Source organism: Mercenaria mercenaria, chromosome 15, assembly GCF_021730395.1.
Source record: "Mercenaria mercenaria strain notata chromosome 15, MADL_Memer_1, whole genome shotgun sequence".
NCBI classification, from domain to species: domain Eukaryota; kingdom Metazoa; phylum Mollusca; class Bivalvia; order Venerida; family Veneridae; genus Mercenaria; species Mercenaria mercenaria.
Genome location: NC_069375.1, coordinates 2808896 through 2824939, shown reverse-complemented (window position 1 = coordinate 2824939; position 16044 = coordinate 2808896). Strand labels below are relative to the sequence as shown.

The window sequence follows — 16044 nt, the reverse complement described above, 5'->3', positions numbered from 1 at the left end:
GAACCAAGATCTTGTGGTGATACAAGTTGTGTGCAAGTTTGGTAAAAATCAAATCATAAATAAAGCTGCCATTGTGCAGACAAGGTCAAAATAGCTAATTTTGGGCCTTTCAGGGGCCATAACTCTGGAACCCATAATGAAATCTTGCCAGTTCCAGAAAGGAAACAAGATCTGTAAAAATCAAATCATAAATAAAGCTGCTATTGTGCAGACAAGCTCAAAATAGCTAATTTTGGCCCTTTCAGGAGCAGTAACTCTGGAACCCATAATGGGACCTGGCCAGTTCAAGAAAGGAACCGAGATTATATGGTGACAAGCAAATTCGATGAATTGGTATCCCCCGCCGAAAGGGTTTGTGGTGAGGAATGGCAAAAAGATATATCCGGCAAAAAGTTAAGGATGTTAATAAGAAGCAAATAATTTCATTAGTCAAAATCAATTTAACAGAAAACAAATGTTTAATTAAAGAGTACATAATAAATGTATGATACTTTGATCCTGACTAAAGAATTTATTTTGAATGGGATATGCTTACTGTAATAAGGTTAGCTTTTAAAATTAAATGCAGTTAATTGAAATGTGAGCTTGAAGTTTAACTGGAATGAAATATTGTCTTTGAGTGGTTTGGCACCAGGTGTTGCTGTTTTACATGTACATTTGAACTTAAAAGATCAGATGTCCTTAAGAGAACACAGGTAAGATATCTTGAACATGGCTGAGGGCAAGGTTTGTGCAGTCACAACTTAACATGTTGAAGGTTTGAACATTTAAAAAAAAAAAAAGGAATGGAAATATATATTTTTTTAGGGGGTGGGGGTGCAGGGGAACGGGAGAGGAAACAAAATTTCACATGTTGATTATAAATATTGATTGAAAATTAAAAATGAAAAAAAAAAAAAGGTAAAAGGGTGAAGTTGGAGGGGGACGGGGGGTGGGGGCAGAGGATGCATGATCAGTGGTGGGCATGACTGGGTGGAGAAGTGAGGTGGGGGAATGGTACAACTTGGAAGGTTTGAAAAAAAATCTAAAATAAGAAATGAAAAAAAAAAAAAAAAAAATTTTGGGAGTGGTGGGGAGTGGGGTTGGGAGGGGGAGGGGGTGTGACCAAGGCAAGTGGGTGACCAGGTGTGGGTGCGCAACTTCACATGTTTATAATAAATGTTCACAGAAAAGAAATTCTGCCAAATGGTAAGTTTGTTATGTACAAATATGTTGATTTTTAGACAATTAAAGGGCAATAACTCTGAAGTTACAAAAAGAAATCCGTCCAAAATTGTCTGTGCACAACCACATTATAGTGCTCTAAATTCTGTTAAAGTTTCATAGTTCTAGGTCAAATATATCAAAAGTTATGATGCAGAAATTGGCATATCTACAGATCTATAGTACCCTATATAGTTAACACTAGAAACCTCTAAGGGCCATAACTCTGGTGTTACACTTGGGCAATCTGTCTGAAACTTGATGGGCCCATAACCTCATAGTGGTGAACATGTATATGAAGTTTGTTTCAAAAAATCTAAAGTAAGGAATGAATTTTTTTTTTTTTTTTTTTTGGGGGGGGGGGGGGGGGGTGTCGGGGGATAGGGGGGGAGGTGTGTGATCAAGGTAAGGGGGTGACCAGGTGTGGGTACACAACTTCACATGTTTACAATAGATGTTCATGGAAAAGAATGAAAGAAATTTAATGAAATTCTACCAAATGGTAAGTTTGTTATGTACAAATATGTGGATTTTTATACAATTAAAGGGCAATAACTCTTAATTTACAAATAAATCCAAATGAAATTGTGTGTACACAACCACATTATGGTGATCTAAATTCTGTTTAAGTTTCATAGTTCTAGGTCAAATATATCAAAAGTTATGATGCAGAAATTGCCATATTTATAGTACCCTATATAGTTAACACTAGAAACTTCTAAGGGCCATAACTCTGGTGTTACTTGGGCAATCTGACTGAAACTTGACGGGCCGCAAGAACTCATTGTGGTGAACATGTATATGAAGTTTTAAATAAATATTCCCAACCATTTCCTAGATATGGCTCCGGACGGACGGACGGACGGACGGACGGAAAGACGGAAGGACGGACGGACGGACGGAAAGACGGACGGAAGGACGGACGGACGGACGGACGGACAACGCCAAAACTATATCCCTCCGACTTTCGTCGGGGGATAATAAAAGTTGTGTGCAAGTTTGGTTAAAATAAAATCATAAATGAAACCATTATCGCGCAGACAAGAAATTGTTGACGGACGGACTGACGATGGACAAAGGGTGATCACAAAAGCTCACCTTGTCACTAAAATTACACCTTAATGTCTTACATCTTTAAACAACAAACCTTCATCACAGACAGTACCACAAAGAAGTTCGCAGTGACTGTCATGACCTCCAGATGACCTTAACTTAGATCACAAGTTCACGTCCTTCAGACAACAGGTTTTTTTCTCAACACTTGTACAAGAGATGAAAATAACAATATAAATGTGTTACTGATACTGTATATCATTTCTAGAAAGAAATTTTGCTGATAATTACTGTATTAGTGTTGATAGGAATATACAACTTCCTGACTGGTTGTACGTCTAGAAAGTACCTTTATACAGTCATACCTTTTTAGCAGCCGGACGTTCCCACAGATGGACCTTTACTGGGTATTTCTTTTGATAGAATTTACTGTTACCTATTGTTCTCTGTACCCAACAAATGTTCATTCGTGGGCTCAGCTGAAGGAACAAATCCATCAGGCTTAAGGTTGGTAGCAGTTTAAGACAAGTTGAAATAAGAAGAAAAAAGTCACTTTGGGAAGAAAATGATTAGCTCCTCAATGGCCAGTGCTTGTTTTATACAGTCTGCCAGGCATTTTCATTGCCTAATCTATTTGGACTTGTTTTGCTGATGGACTATAAAACAAAAATTTCAGGATTATTTTATGCTTTTCGGAGAAATACTGGAATATATCAGTGAAATAAAATTGATATTTTCTCAATTCCAAACTGACCTAGTTTTCGATCTAATATTCAGCCTTAATTTTGTTATAAAGACAAACATTCTGACAGAGATTTACAATGATCAAGCAAAAAATGTAGCCCCTAAAGTGTCAGTGAGGTTTTTCTATGATTTAACTTACTTAGTTTTTGATAACCTATCCAAAAAAGACGCTTGTCCAGATTTTATTAATGGTAGTATTCTTATCAGTTGTGACAAAAGTTGTGACCTCTAGTCAAATTGATAATGACTGGCAACAATGATAGACTACAAACACAGGGTGATCACAATAGCTCATCAGGAACTTTTTGTGCTCAGGCAAACTAAGCAACTACCACCTAAGACCTATTTAAAATAAATTAATTCTACCTATAATTTTACCGAAATTCTGCCTGGAAACCAAAACAACAATGGAAATGATGCACCTGCAACATATCAATAAATGTGGCACTGAACAACATGAAGTGTTCTTTCCTTGTAATACTTTTTACTGCTGCTCAATATAATAAAACAACTATCTTTAACGTGGTCATTGGGTTTAAATCATTCAACCCTGGAAAATGACTATTGACCATCATCAGTATCCTATTACCCTTGCCTTTCTCAGTCAATAGTTTTCTAATGACAGTCTATAGTCATTTATTTGGCTGTATAATTTTAATCATTGACCATTAAAGGTTGATAGTTGTACAGTTTTGCCAGAGGACCAATAGTCAATAGCACATACTTATTGAATAACTTGCTAGTCAATAGTCGAAACTACTGCCAGTGGTCCAAAGGACTTAGGGCTAATAGTTTTGACTATTAACTAGCAAGCAATTTAATAAGTATTTTATTACATGACATAAGAAATTAAAATGTTCACATTTTATTTTTAAATGTTTGACTTATTCCCAAGTAAAAAAACATGTGTGATTGTGTACCGGACATGTTATACAAACTATGGACCGGTGGCTCATAGGAGTCACGTAATAATTTTGACTTATGACCACCCTGAGATTCAATAAATGTTTTATTAAACAGTACTGTATGACATCAGAAATATTTCCTAGTTTTTCTTTCAAATTTTGACTATAGCCAAACAAACTTTAGTGCTGGCCCTAATTTCATGAAAAAACTTAAGTAATTAAATGTACTTAGTTAAGTCTGTTATTTTAAAATCGTGCTATTGCTTAAGTTTTTGTTATTTCATGTTGATTTTTCTATAACAATATATTTGTAGCTAAATTATACATGGTTAGTATTATTTGTTTGCAGTACTTATCTCAGTGTTGTGATATGATATTTCTATCTAAGCATGATATAACAAACTTAAGTATATTTCTTATTTCTGTACTTCTTTTTCTGTAGAAATCAGTATTGTTGTGTTTTGATCTATTAGATATACATATACAGTTCTACACTGAAGATGCATTTGAAATAACAGACTTAGCTAAACAATTATTTAAGTTTTTTTTGTGAAATTGGGACCAGAACTATAGACTGGCCAACAGCATTATGGACCGGCATCATTTACAGTTTTAATTATCACTCTTAAGCAGTAAACTTCAAGAATACAGATGGAATAGATCAGCTTGTCAAATTTTAGAAGTTACTTACTATATTTTTGTGATAATGACCCAACTGCTAAAACTTACAAAAGTCATGCAATACAGTTGAAAGTAAGTAAGTAATATGGTAGGATACATGTAACTCTTAACATAAATAATGATATTTTATAAAAGTCCTTTAAATTGCTGTAACATATATTAAGGTTGAAAAAAGCTGTTTCTTGTCAAATAAGGAAGTTTTTGTTTTTTTTGCACTTCCTGAAAAATTTAAAAAAAGCAATCATTGTAATCTTGTGTATCTAAAAGACATGCTAAAGTCACTTCATAAGTATCTATTAAAAAAAATATTTCTACTATAAAAACCTTTTTCTTTCTTTTATTTTGTCATACAAATTTTTCTCCAATAAAGTTATTTTCCCAGATCTTAATATATCGATAAAAACAAAAATTGATAAAAGATTTGACTTAAAGCAGTATACATGTAGTAAGTCAATGTCATTTTTAAACTTAAATCTAAAAACAGATTCAATGGTATCTCCAGACTTGAATCTTCAGCAGAATGTCACCACTCTTGAATGTAAAATCTTGCCAGCTTGTCTGATTGCGTTGGTCCTATATCAAGAATGTCTGTGGGTTTCCTAGGATACTGTCTGATACTGCAAATCTGAAACTACAGTATGTACATGTACCTGAAAAAACAATTGGTATGAATATGAAATCAACAGAATCATAAAATATTGTCACCATACAATTTTGTGTTTCTTAGCTGTTTTATGTAGATGCATAACGTCTAATATTCTAATATCCCCTAAGAACAACAATGACTTCTAAGTTAATATCTATTAGTGTTGTAATAGATTTCTTGCAAAAATGAAATATACAATGTTTCACTGTGTATATGGTTGTCTAAATGAAATGTACTTACAACAAATCTTAATCGTAAAGAAATTAAAATGCCAGTAAATCTGCAAAAACAAATCATCCAATTAAAATTTTCACATGATTTTTGTAACCTTTTGTCTGGTGTGCACAAAGACCTACTGGTAAAAGGCAGAGCACAAACGGAACTATTCAAAATATCATACGAGTTAATTGAACAAGAGAGGTCATTAGTAACAGACAGACATGGGGGAGCAGTGGTTTAATGGTTAAGGTGTCAGTTGCTCAACCCGGGGGTCACGGGTTCAAGACACAATGGAGTCACAACCACATCATCTAATATGACATCAGTACTGTTTTTTCAAGGAAGCGGACTTGAATGTGGTTCAAATAAGCTTGAAGGTTTCATCACAATTGAGCTAAAATAAATTAAGAGTAAACTAAAAATGAACATCCATGAAGTGAAGTGCCCTTGGCTGTGACCTTGACCTTGGATGTAAAAGTCTGACACATGTACATGGCACAATATTTCTCAACATGATTTGAATCTGTGTAAGGTTTCACTGGAATCTCTTGAACTGTTTAAAAGTGATAGCTCAAGGCATCAAGTGCTTAGCATGGATGAATTGACTAACTAACATACATATAGCACTCTGATTAAATGTAGGCATAAAAAATCTTCCAGGCCTACAGTTCCGTTTGTAATGGAGAAATTCCTGTAACAAGGTTCCAGCAAAATGTAAACTCACATTTCTCCCTAACTGTCTCATGTAAAAACTCTGCAACTGGCTTCGTCAAATTATCACCAATAGATGTAATCTCTGGTTTCAATGGGCCTGAAAATGTTGTAATATACTTGATATATATATGTGGAAACATTAAACATTACTGGAAGTGGGAGAACCATTAAAATGCTTGCTATTGTTTTGAGGAGACATCATGGAGTTTAAAATTAAAACTCAATAATCAATATAATCTGAGTTGATACTTTATGGTCCAGAGTACAGAAAATAAGAGTTGTCCGTAAGACAGCCCGCTCCACTATTTGGCAATTTGACAGTAAAATGAATATATGTTTCAATACTTTTAAAAGGAAGATACATCAAGGGGCATAATTCTGTCAAGAACACAAATCAGAGTTACTGGGATTGTTATCACACATGCAGATAATGATGGTAAAGATATATTTTGAGCTTTGTCATTATCTTATATAGTACCAAAGTTATGTCCAGAAAACTAAGTTTGTCAAGAAGTTTAAGTATGAAAGGGGCATCATTTCGTCAAAAATGCAAATCAGAGTTATGGGGATTGTTACCACACAAGTCATGCAGATGATGATAATAAAGATACATTTTAAGTTTCAAGTCTTATCTTATATTGTACTAAAGTTATATCCAGAAAGCAAAGATTGCCAAAAAAACAACATTAATTATGAAAGGGGCATATCTGGCAAAAATACAAAAAGAGCAACATGGAGAAGTTAATCATAAACAAGAGGGCAATGAAGGCCCTTTATCGCTCACCTGACCTACTTACCTAAAGATCATAAAGATTAACATTCTGACCAAGTTTCATTAAGATATTTTCATAAATGTGTTAACTAGCTTTTCCTTTGATTTGATCTGGTGACCATGTTTTTGACCCCACATGACCCAGATTTGAACTTGACCTAAAGATCATCAAGGTTAACATTCTGACTAAGTTTCATGAAGGTAGTCATAAATGTGGCCTCTAGAGTGTTAACAAGCTTTTCCTATGATTTGACCTAGTGACCTAGTTTTTCACCCCACCTGACCCAGATTTAAATTTGACCTAAAGATCATCAAGATTAACATTCTGACCAAAAGTTATGGTCATGAACGCGGCCTCTGGAGTGTTAACTAAATTTTCCTTTGATTTGATCTAGTGACCTAGTTTTTGAGCCTACATGTCCTAGATTTAATTTTGACCTATAGATCATCAAGATTAACGTTCTGATGAAGTTTTATGAAGATAGTCATAAATGTGGCCTCTACAGTGTTAACCAGCTTTTCCTTTGATTTGACCTGGTGACCTAGTTTTGACCCCAGATGACCCAATATAGAACTCGTCTAAGATTTTATTGAGGGTAACATTCTGACCAAGTTTCATTAAGATTGGGCCAAAATTGTGATCTTTAGAGTGTTAACAGTCAAATTGTTGATGACGATGCCGACGACGACGGATGGAGAACGGACACAGGGTGATCACAAAAGCTCACCTTTGAGCACTTTGTGCTCAGGTGAGCTAAAAAATTTCTATATAATATAAGTCAAGGCAAAACTCCTTACCAGGTAGAGATAGGTCAAAATACACATAATAATTGGATGTAACACGCATGCTACAGAAAAGTGGTCTCAATTTTTTACCCATGGCCAGTAATAAAAAGTTATATTATAAGCTATTTATAGTAATATTTGTGCCAAGTTACATCAAAATCCCTCCATGCATGAAGAAGAAATGCTCTGGACCTCTGTATCTGACCTTTGTTCTCTTAATGTGACCTTACCTTAGACTTAGGGACCTGGTTCTTGTGCCTGACACTCTCTCATGATGGTAAACATTTGTGCCAAGTTACATCAAAATCCCTCCATGCATGAAGAAGAACGGCTTCGGACAAAGTTTGTAAATGCACAGGGGCAGTAACTCTGGAACCCACAGTGAAATATTGAAAAGAACCGATACAAGTTGAGTGAAAATTTGGTAAAAATCAAATCACAAATAAAACTATCATGCAGACAAGACCAGAATAGCCAACTTTTGCCCATTCATGGGCTGAACTCTGGAACCCATGGTGGGATATGGCTAGTTCAAGATAGGAACTAAGATCTTATGGTGATACAAGTTGTGGGCAAGTTTGGTTAAAATTCAATCATAAATGAGACTGCTATTGTGCAGACAAGACCAAAATAGTTTATATCTCGTCCTTTCAGGGGCTGTTACTCTAGAACCCATAATGGAATATCGCTGGTTCCAGAAGAGAAACAGGATCTTAATGTGATACAAGTTGTGTGAAAGTTTGGTTAAATTCAAATCATAAATGAAACCACTATCATGCAGATAAGACCAAAATAGCCAATTTTTGCCCTTTCAGGGGTTGTAACTCTGGAACCCGTGGTGGGATATGGCTGGTTAAAGAAACGAACCAAGATCTTATAGAGTCAATGTGACCTTGACCTTTGACCTACTTATCTCAAAATCAATAGGGATCATCTGCTGATCATGATCAACCTCCCTATCAAGTTTTGTGATCCTAGGCCCAAGTGTTAAGTTACTGTCCCGAAACAGTTTAACTGTTCGGGTCATTGTGACTTTGACCTTTGACCTCAAAATAAATAGGGGTCATCTGCTGGTCATCACCAACCTCCCTATCAAATTTTATGATCCTAGGCCCAAGCTTTCTTGAGTTATTATCCAGAAACCGTTTAACTGTTCCGGGTCACTATGACCTTGACCTTTGAACTACTGATCTCAAAATCTATAGAGGTCATCTGCTGGTTATGATCAACCTCCCTATCAACTTTCATGAACCTAGGCCAAAGTGTTCCTGAGTGTTCATCCGTCAATGGATTGGTCTTCATGCATTCAGACAGACTGACCGACCAACATCTGCAAAACAATATACCCCTCCTTTTTAGAAGGGGGGCATAATGAAACTACAGTCGAAACTCGGTATCTCGAATTTCAAGGGACCATGCTTTTTATTTCGAGATAACCGAAATTCGAGTTATGAGAAGGGACGTATGCAGACGAAATGAGTACACATTACAAACAGATTTAATGAAAAATCAGAACTGTTTCCTTGATGTCGTGTATACGTTGTCGGCAATTACGCGTACACGATTCTGTACAGTTTGTGTTTATCAAAGTTTTAAGTTTTTCGAAGAATAAAAATGATACTAACCTCAAATGTTTTTGATTCAAGTTTTTTTTTGTACTACGCTTTTTTCCCAGAGGATTGACAGCATTTCGATCTGACATTTTGAACGAATGATACTTTCCCCCAAGAAGTTAATTTTTATACAGTCTCATCGCAATTACAAAAACATGTACCTCTGAATCCTTATTAAATATCCCAACTGGTCAAACCAATTAATTCATTAGTTTAAATTAAAAGCAATTTACACAATGTCTCAAAAAATAAATGCTGATTAAAGAAATCTAATGTTTACATCAAACAATTATCATTATGGCATGTGCAAACAAGGATGATGTCATCTAACTTTGATAATCGCCACACCTTTGATATGTCGGCATCACGGCTTTCTGGTTAGGCAATAAACATAGACATGTGTTAAAAACCAACCACATTTACAATGACATGTGCGAAATTTACTCGCATATTTTTCTCACTTCGACTTACCGAGTTTACAATGCACTTTAATTTTATTGACAGGACTGAAAATCCCTTTCGAGACATCTGGAGTCTCGGTAAGTCAAATTTTGACGTAACCGAAGTTGAATTACATAAATAAAGAAGGAAATTTGACGGGACTTGAAAATTTCTTCGACTTAAGCGGAATTTCGAGGTAAGCGAGTTTGAGATACCGAGTTTCGACTGTACTATCATGCAGACAAGACAAATAGCTAATTTTTGCCATTTCAGTGGCTGTAACTCTGGAACACATGGTGGGATATGGCTGGTTCTAGAAAGGAACCAAAAGCTTATTGTGATACAAGTTCTGTGCAAGTTTGGTTAGAATCAAATCATACATGATACCACTATTGTGCAGACAAGAAATTGTTGACAAACGAATGACGGATCATGGACATCGTCAAGTGGTCACACAAGCTCACCTTGAGCCTTTGGCTCAGGTGAGCTAGAAGCCAAGGAAAAAGACAAATGCTATGCTGCATATGATTAAAAAGTCAATGCCCTGAAGAGGTTTAAATGTGGTCAGGAGAAATTGCTGACAACTCGAGGTCCAGACATAAGAAGGCAATAACGTTTGGTCACGGTTTGAAAATTAAAGAGCTCCCCGATATGAATCAGAGCATCACAGTTTTTCCTTTCGGTTGCCATGGCAACCAGAGTTCTGTGTGGAATTCAATTCTTTGAACAGTTCTGAATGGGGACCACCAAAGGATCATTCCTGTGAAGTTTGGTGTAAATCTGCCTAGTGGTTTTGAAGAAGATTTTTTAGTGACAGGATGATAGTTGATAACTCTGGACTGATTTTATGTCAAATTATCTCCCTTTGTTTCAAATTAAAAATGGGTGTATCTTAGTAACCAGTGAAGATACTGATTTGAAATGTCATTTATGCCATCAGATGCATTTGGACAATCAGGGTAGAAAACTTTTGACTGAATTTATGATAAATTATCTCCCTTTATTCTATGTAAATGAATATACCTCAGCAGCATCTAATGAGATTGGTTTTAAATGTTATTTAAATCTTCGAGGGTAAAGAATAGTCATGCTAGTACAAAAATGCAGCATTTAAGCCTAGGACCCTCGAACTTGGTATGGAGATTGACCCCGACTAGTATGTGACCCATAGGTCAAAAGGGACTGTTGCAAAAAATATTCATCCTGATGATATTTAATGTGTATGCCTATGTGATCTATGTCAAAACTTGATCTTATCATTAAGAGCAATCATACTCAGGTGAGCGATATAGGGCCATCATGGCCCTCTTGTTTAGAAATAGCTGACGGACGGATGCACATTGAGCAGTCACAAAAGCTTACCATGCGTCTTTGGCTTAGATGAACTAAAAATAAAAATATCAAGTTTCACCAGTTTTTAAAGTTTTTTCTAGATATATTTTTTAGCTGCTTGGTGACCCAACTTTTTTTCTTTCCATTTTGAAGTATTTTCATTGAAAAGAAAACCCCACGGTAATTATGTTAACATGTACCTCCAGTGTGTATAGCACAGGGGTATAAATTCAGTATAATTACATACATAACAATACCTCCAGCAACTCCTTTTCTTCATGCTTGTGTAACAGGAACACCTGGGTGAGAGCTGAAAAACACCAGAAACAAAGAAGATATAAATGCAGGCTGAATGAAAACTCTGGTATCTATGTCTACATATAAAGTTATTTTTTGCTAGTCCTTCACACTGAAATGGTCTCCATGATTTCAACCATGATGACTTGAGCTGTTATTTATGGTTTGTGATTGATTATATACATGTTTATGTAATTAATTTTCACTGGGGACTAATTTTCATGGATTTCACAGATGAGTTAAAAAAAAAGTGGAGTCATTCAATGAAATTTGATCTCAACAAAGCAGTAAAATTCCTATTGATTATATTCAACACTCAACATACATGGATCATGAAGCCTTTCTGCCCACAGTACATATCTACATCTTGCCTGATTTTGCAAAAGATTTTGACAGAAATGGTTTCAATGTCTAAATTGTTAGCACAATGTTTTAATATCAACAAGAGGGCCATAATGGCCTTATATCGCTCACCTGTTATCATTGCACTTAAGGACAAGAAGGTAAAAAAAATCATAATCAAGATCAATCAAAAGAATAATGAGAAAATATAGTTGAAATTTTCTTAAAGTTACTTCAAATAAAAATATTTTCAAATCAGGCCAGTAGTTTCATGCCCAAAGGATTACATCAGAGGAGGATAGCAGCAAAATTTTGACTGATAAAGTCCAAAGGACAGGAACAACAAAGGGAAAAAATTTAACCAAAAAGAAAAAAAATTCTTACAAGGTAGAGATATGTCAAAATACACCTAAAAATTGGAGGTACCATCCATATTGTACCACAGAAAAGTGGTCTCGGTTTTTCCTTACGGCCAATAATAAAAAAGTTACTAAATAAGCTATTTATAGTAACATAAAAGGGAAGTAATTAAAAAAAATTATTGCAATACTTAGTGAACAAAAGAAGGATCTGCTAAATAAAAACAAGAGCACTGCAATGCAACGCAAATGCAGAGCAATATACACAACAAGAGGACCATGATGGTCCTGAATCGCTCACCTCTTCCCACATCACCCAGTTTTGAGTATGACGTCGTTTTTTCTATTATTTGACATAGTGACCTAGTTTTTGAGCTCATGTGACCCAGTTTTGAACTTGACCTAGATATTATCAAGATAAAAATTCTGACTAATTTTCATGAAGATCCATTGAAAAATATGGTCTCTAGAGAGGTCACAAGGTTTTTCTATTATTTGACCTATTGACCTAGTTTTCGAAGGTACGTGACCGTGTTTTGAACTTTAACTAGATATCATCAAGGTGAACATTCTCACTAATTTTCATGAAGATCTCATGAAAAATATGGCCTCTAGAGAGGTCACAAGGTTTTTCTACTTTTATACCTACTGGCCTAGTTTTTGACCGCACGTGACCCAGCTACGAAATTGACCTAGATATCATCAAGGTGAACATTCAGATCAATATTCATGAAAATCCATTGAAAAATATGGCCTCTAGGGAGGTCAAAAGATTTTTCTAATTTTAGACCTACTGACCTAGTTTTTGACCGCAGTTGACCCAGTTTCAAACCTGACCTAGATATCATCAAGATGAACATTCAGACCAACTTTCATACAGATCCCATGAAAAATATGGCCTCTAGAGAGGTCACAAGGTTTTTTATTATTTGACCTACTGACCTAGTTTTTTAAGGCACGTGACCCACTTTCAAACTTGACCTAGATATCATCAAGGTGAACAGTCTGACCAATTTTCATGAAGATCCATTCAAGAGTATGGCCTCTAGAGAGGTCACAAGGTTTTTCTATTTCAAGACCTACTGACCTAGTTTTTGACAACAGTTGACCCAGTTTCAAACTTGACCTATATATCATCAAGATAAACATTCAGACCAACTTTCATACAGATCCCATGAAAAATATGGCCTCTAGAGAGGTCACAACATTTTTTCATTATTTGACCTACTGACCTACTTTTTGAAGGCACGTGACCCACTTTCGAACTTGATCTAGATATCATCAAGATGAACATTCTGACCAATCTTTATGGAGATCCATTCACAAGTTTGGCCTCTAGAAAGGCCACAAGGTTTTTCTATTTTTAGACCTACTGACCTAGTTTTTGACTGCACATGACCCTGTTTCGAACTTGACCTAGATATCATCAAGATGAACATTCAGACCAACTTTCATACAGATCCCATGAAAAATATGGCCTTTAGAGAGGTCACAAGGTTTTTCTATTATTTGACCTACTGACCTAGTTTTTGACGGCACGTGACCCACTTTCGAACTTGACCTAGACATCATCAAGATGAACATTCAGACCAACTTTCATACAGATCCCATGAAAGATATGGCCTCTAGAGAGGTCACAAGGTTTTTCTATTATTTGACCTACTGACCTAGTTTATGATGGCACGTGACCCACTTTCGAACTTGACCTAGATATCAAGGTGAACATTCTGACCAATTTTCATGAAGATCTCATGAAATATATGGCCTCTAGAGAGGTCAAAAGGTTTTTCTATTTTTAGACCTACTGACCTAGTATTTGACCGGACGTGACCCAGTTTCGAACTTGACCTAGATATCATCAAAATGAACATTCAGACCAACTTCCATAAAGGTCCCATGAAAAATATGGCCTTTAGAGAGGTCACAAGGTTTTTCTATTATTTGACCTACTGACCTAGTTATTGATGGCAAGTGACCCAGTTTCGAACTTGACCTAGATATCATCAAGGTGAACGTTCTGGCCAATTTTCATGAAGATCTTGTGAAATATATGGCCTCTAGAGAGGTCACAAGGTTTTTCTATTTTTAGACCTACTGACCTAGTTTTTGACGGCACCTGACCCAGTTTCGAACTTGACCTAGATATCATCAAGATGAACATTCTGACCAACTTTCATAAAGATCCCACGAAAAATGTGACCTCTAGAGTGGTCACAAGCAAAAGTTTACGGACGGATGCACGGATGGACGGACGACGGACGCTGCGTGATCACAAAAGCTCACCTTGTCACTATGTGACAGGTGAGCTAAAAAACAAAGTCATATGACCTTTGACCCCTAAGTGTGACTTTGACCTCGAAGTGAGCCATCCGAACATGTGCTTTGCACATTGCTTCGATGAGGTGAACATTTGTGTCCGGTTTCTCTGAAATCGTTCAAGGGGTTCAAGAGTTACGGAGTGGAATGGAAATTGCTAACCAACAGACAGACAGACAGACGGACACCGAGGCAATAACATAATGTCCCTTCAGGCGTATAAAAAGGGATCGAGATCTTATGGTGATACAAGTTGTGTGCAAGTTTGGTTAAAGTCAAATCATAAATGAAGCTGCTATTGTGCAGACAAGGTCAAAATAGCCAATTTTGGCCCTTTCAGGGGCCATAACTCTGGAACCCATAATGAAATCTGGCCAGTTCAAGAAAGGAACCAAGATCTTGTGGTGATGCAAGTTGTGTGCATGTTTGGTTAAAATCAAATCATAAATGAAGCTGCTATTGTGCATACAAGGTCAAAATAGCGCATTTTGGCCCTTTCAGGGGCCATAATGCTGGAACCCAATATGGGATCTGGCAGGTTCAAGAAAGGTACTGAGATCTTATGGTGACACAAGTTTTGTGCAAGTTTGATTAAATTCAAATCATAAATGAAGCTGCTATTGTGCAGACAACGTCAAAATGGCTAATTCTGACCCTTTCAGGGGCCATCACTCTGGAACCCATAATGGAATCTGGCCATTTCAAGAAAGGAATCAAGATCTTATGGTGATACAAGTTATGTGCAAGTTGGTTAAAATAAAATCATTAATGAAGCTGCCATTGTGCAGACAAGGTCAAAATAGCTAATTCTGGCCCTTTCAGGGGCCATAACTCTGGAACCTATAATGAAATCTGGCCAGTTCAAGAAAGGAACTAAGATCCTATGGTGACACAAGTTGTGTACAAGTTTGGTAAAAGTCAAATCATAAATAAAGCTGCTATTGTGCAGACAAGGTCAAAATAGCTAATTCTGGTCCTTTCAGGGGCTGTAACTCTGGACAGGACAGGACAAACTAGTGGACCTCGCTGTATATATACTCAACCGATTGGGCAAGTGCTTTTTATGTTGTAACTTTACCAAATACAGCATAAATGTTTTGAATGACATCGCAAAGATGCGATGGCAGATGCTTTAAAATTCAATCGCTTACCGATATTGATTGCGAGCTAGACTGTGATGATTATTATTATCGATGCAGTTATTACAAGAAAAGCATGTACCATAAGCAAGTCAAGATAAACTTATTTATCAGAGTTTATGATATCACTGTCACCTTTTACTTTCCCCGTACTTTGTCAAAGCATGGCAAACCAACATCCGTAATTTATTTGGAGAGAAACCGGGTGGTGGAGATGACAAAAATACAGTGAAAGAAAAAAAAAATGTCTGCAGTGAAAAGAAAATTTAAGCAGAACAATAATGATTAATCAAATTAAAAAGGAAATGTAGTGTACAAGAGAATATTATTTGTCTACTGTGTGTTATATTTGACATTTGTTTATTGTACATAATACTCCTTTCATAAAAGTGACAGTATTAAAAATGCCACTCAGATAGTTGTAATTTTATTAGGGCAAGTGACTGTTCTCTAAGGGCGAGTAGATCTTACTGGCTATTAGT

At 36.1% G+C, this 16044-nt stretch overlaps 1 long non-coding RNA gene across 3 annotated transcripts in view; it reads right to left on the bottom strand.

The window, feature by feature from the left end:
* Positions 1 to 1573: 1573 nt before the first annotated feature.
* The window catches only part of LOC128548880 (uncharacterized), a 30664-nt gene continuing 16193 nt past the window's right edge, over positions 1574 to 16044 (bottom strand). For 2 of the 3 annotated variants that reach the window (XR_008367300.1, XR_008367298.1), the window contains 3 exons: positions 11367 to 11419; positions 6176 to 6262; positions 1574 to 5217 (listed from right to left, as the gene is read on the bottom strand). This is a non-coding gene — a long non-coding RNA (uncharacterized LOC128548880). Of the gene's footprint in view, positions 5237 to 6175; positions 6263 to 11366; positions 11420 to 16044 lie in introns of all 3 variants that reach the window. The other variant, XR_008367299.1, reaches the window with a different exon arrangement.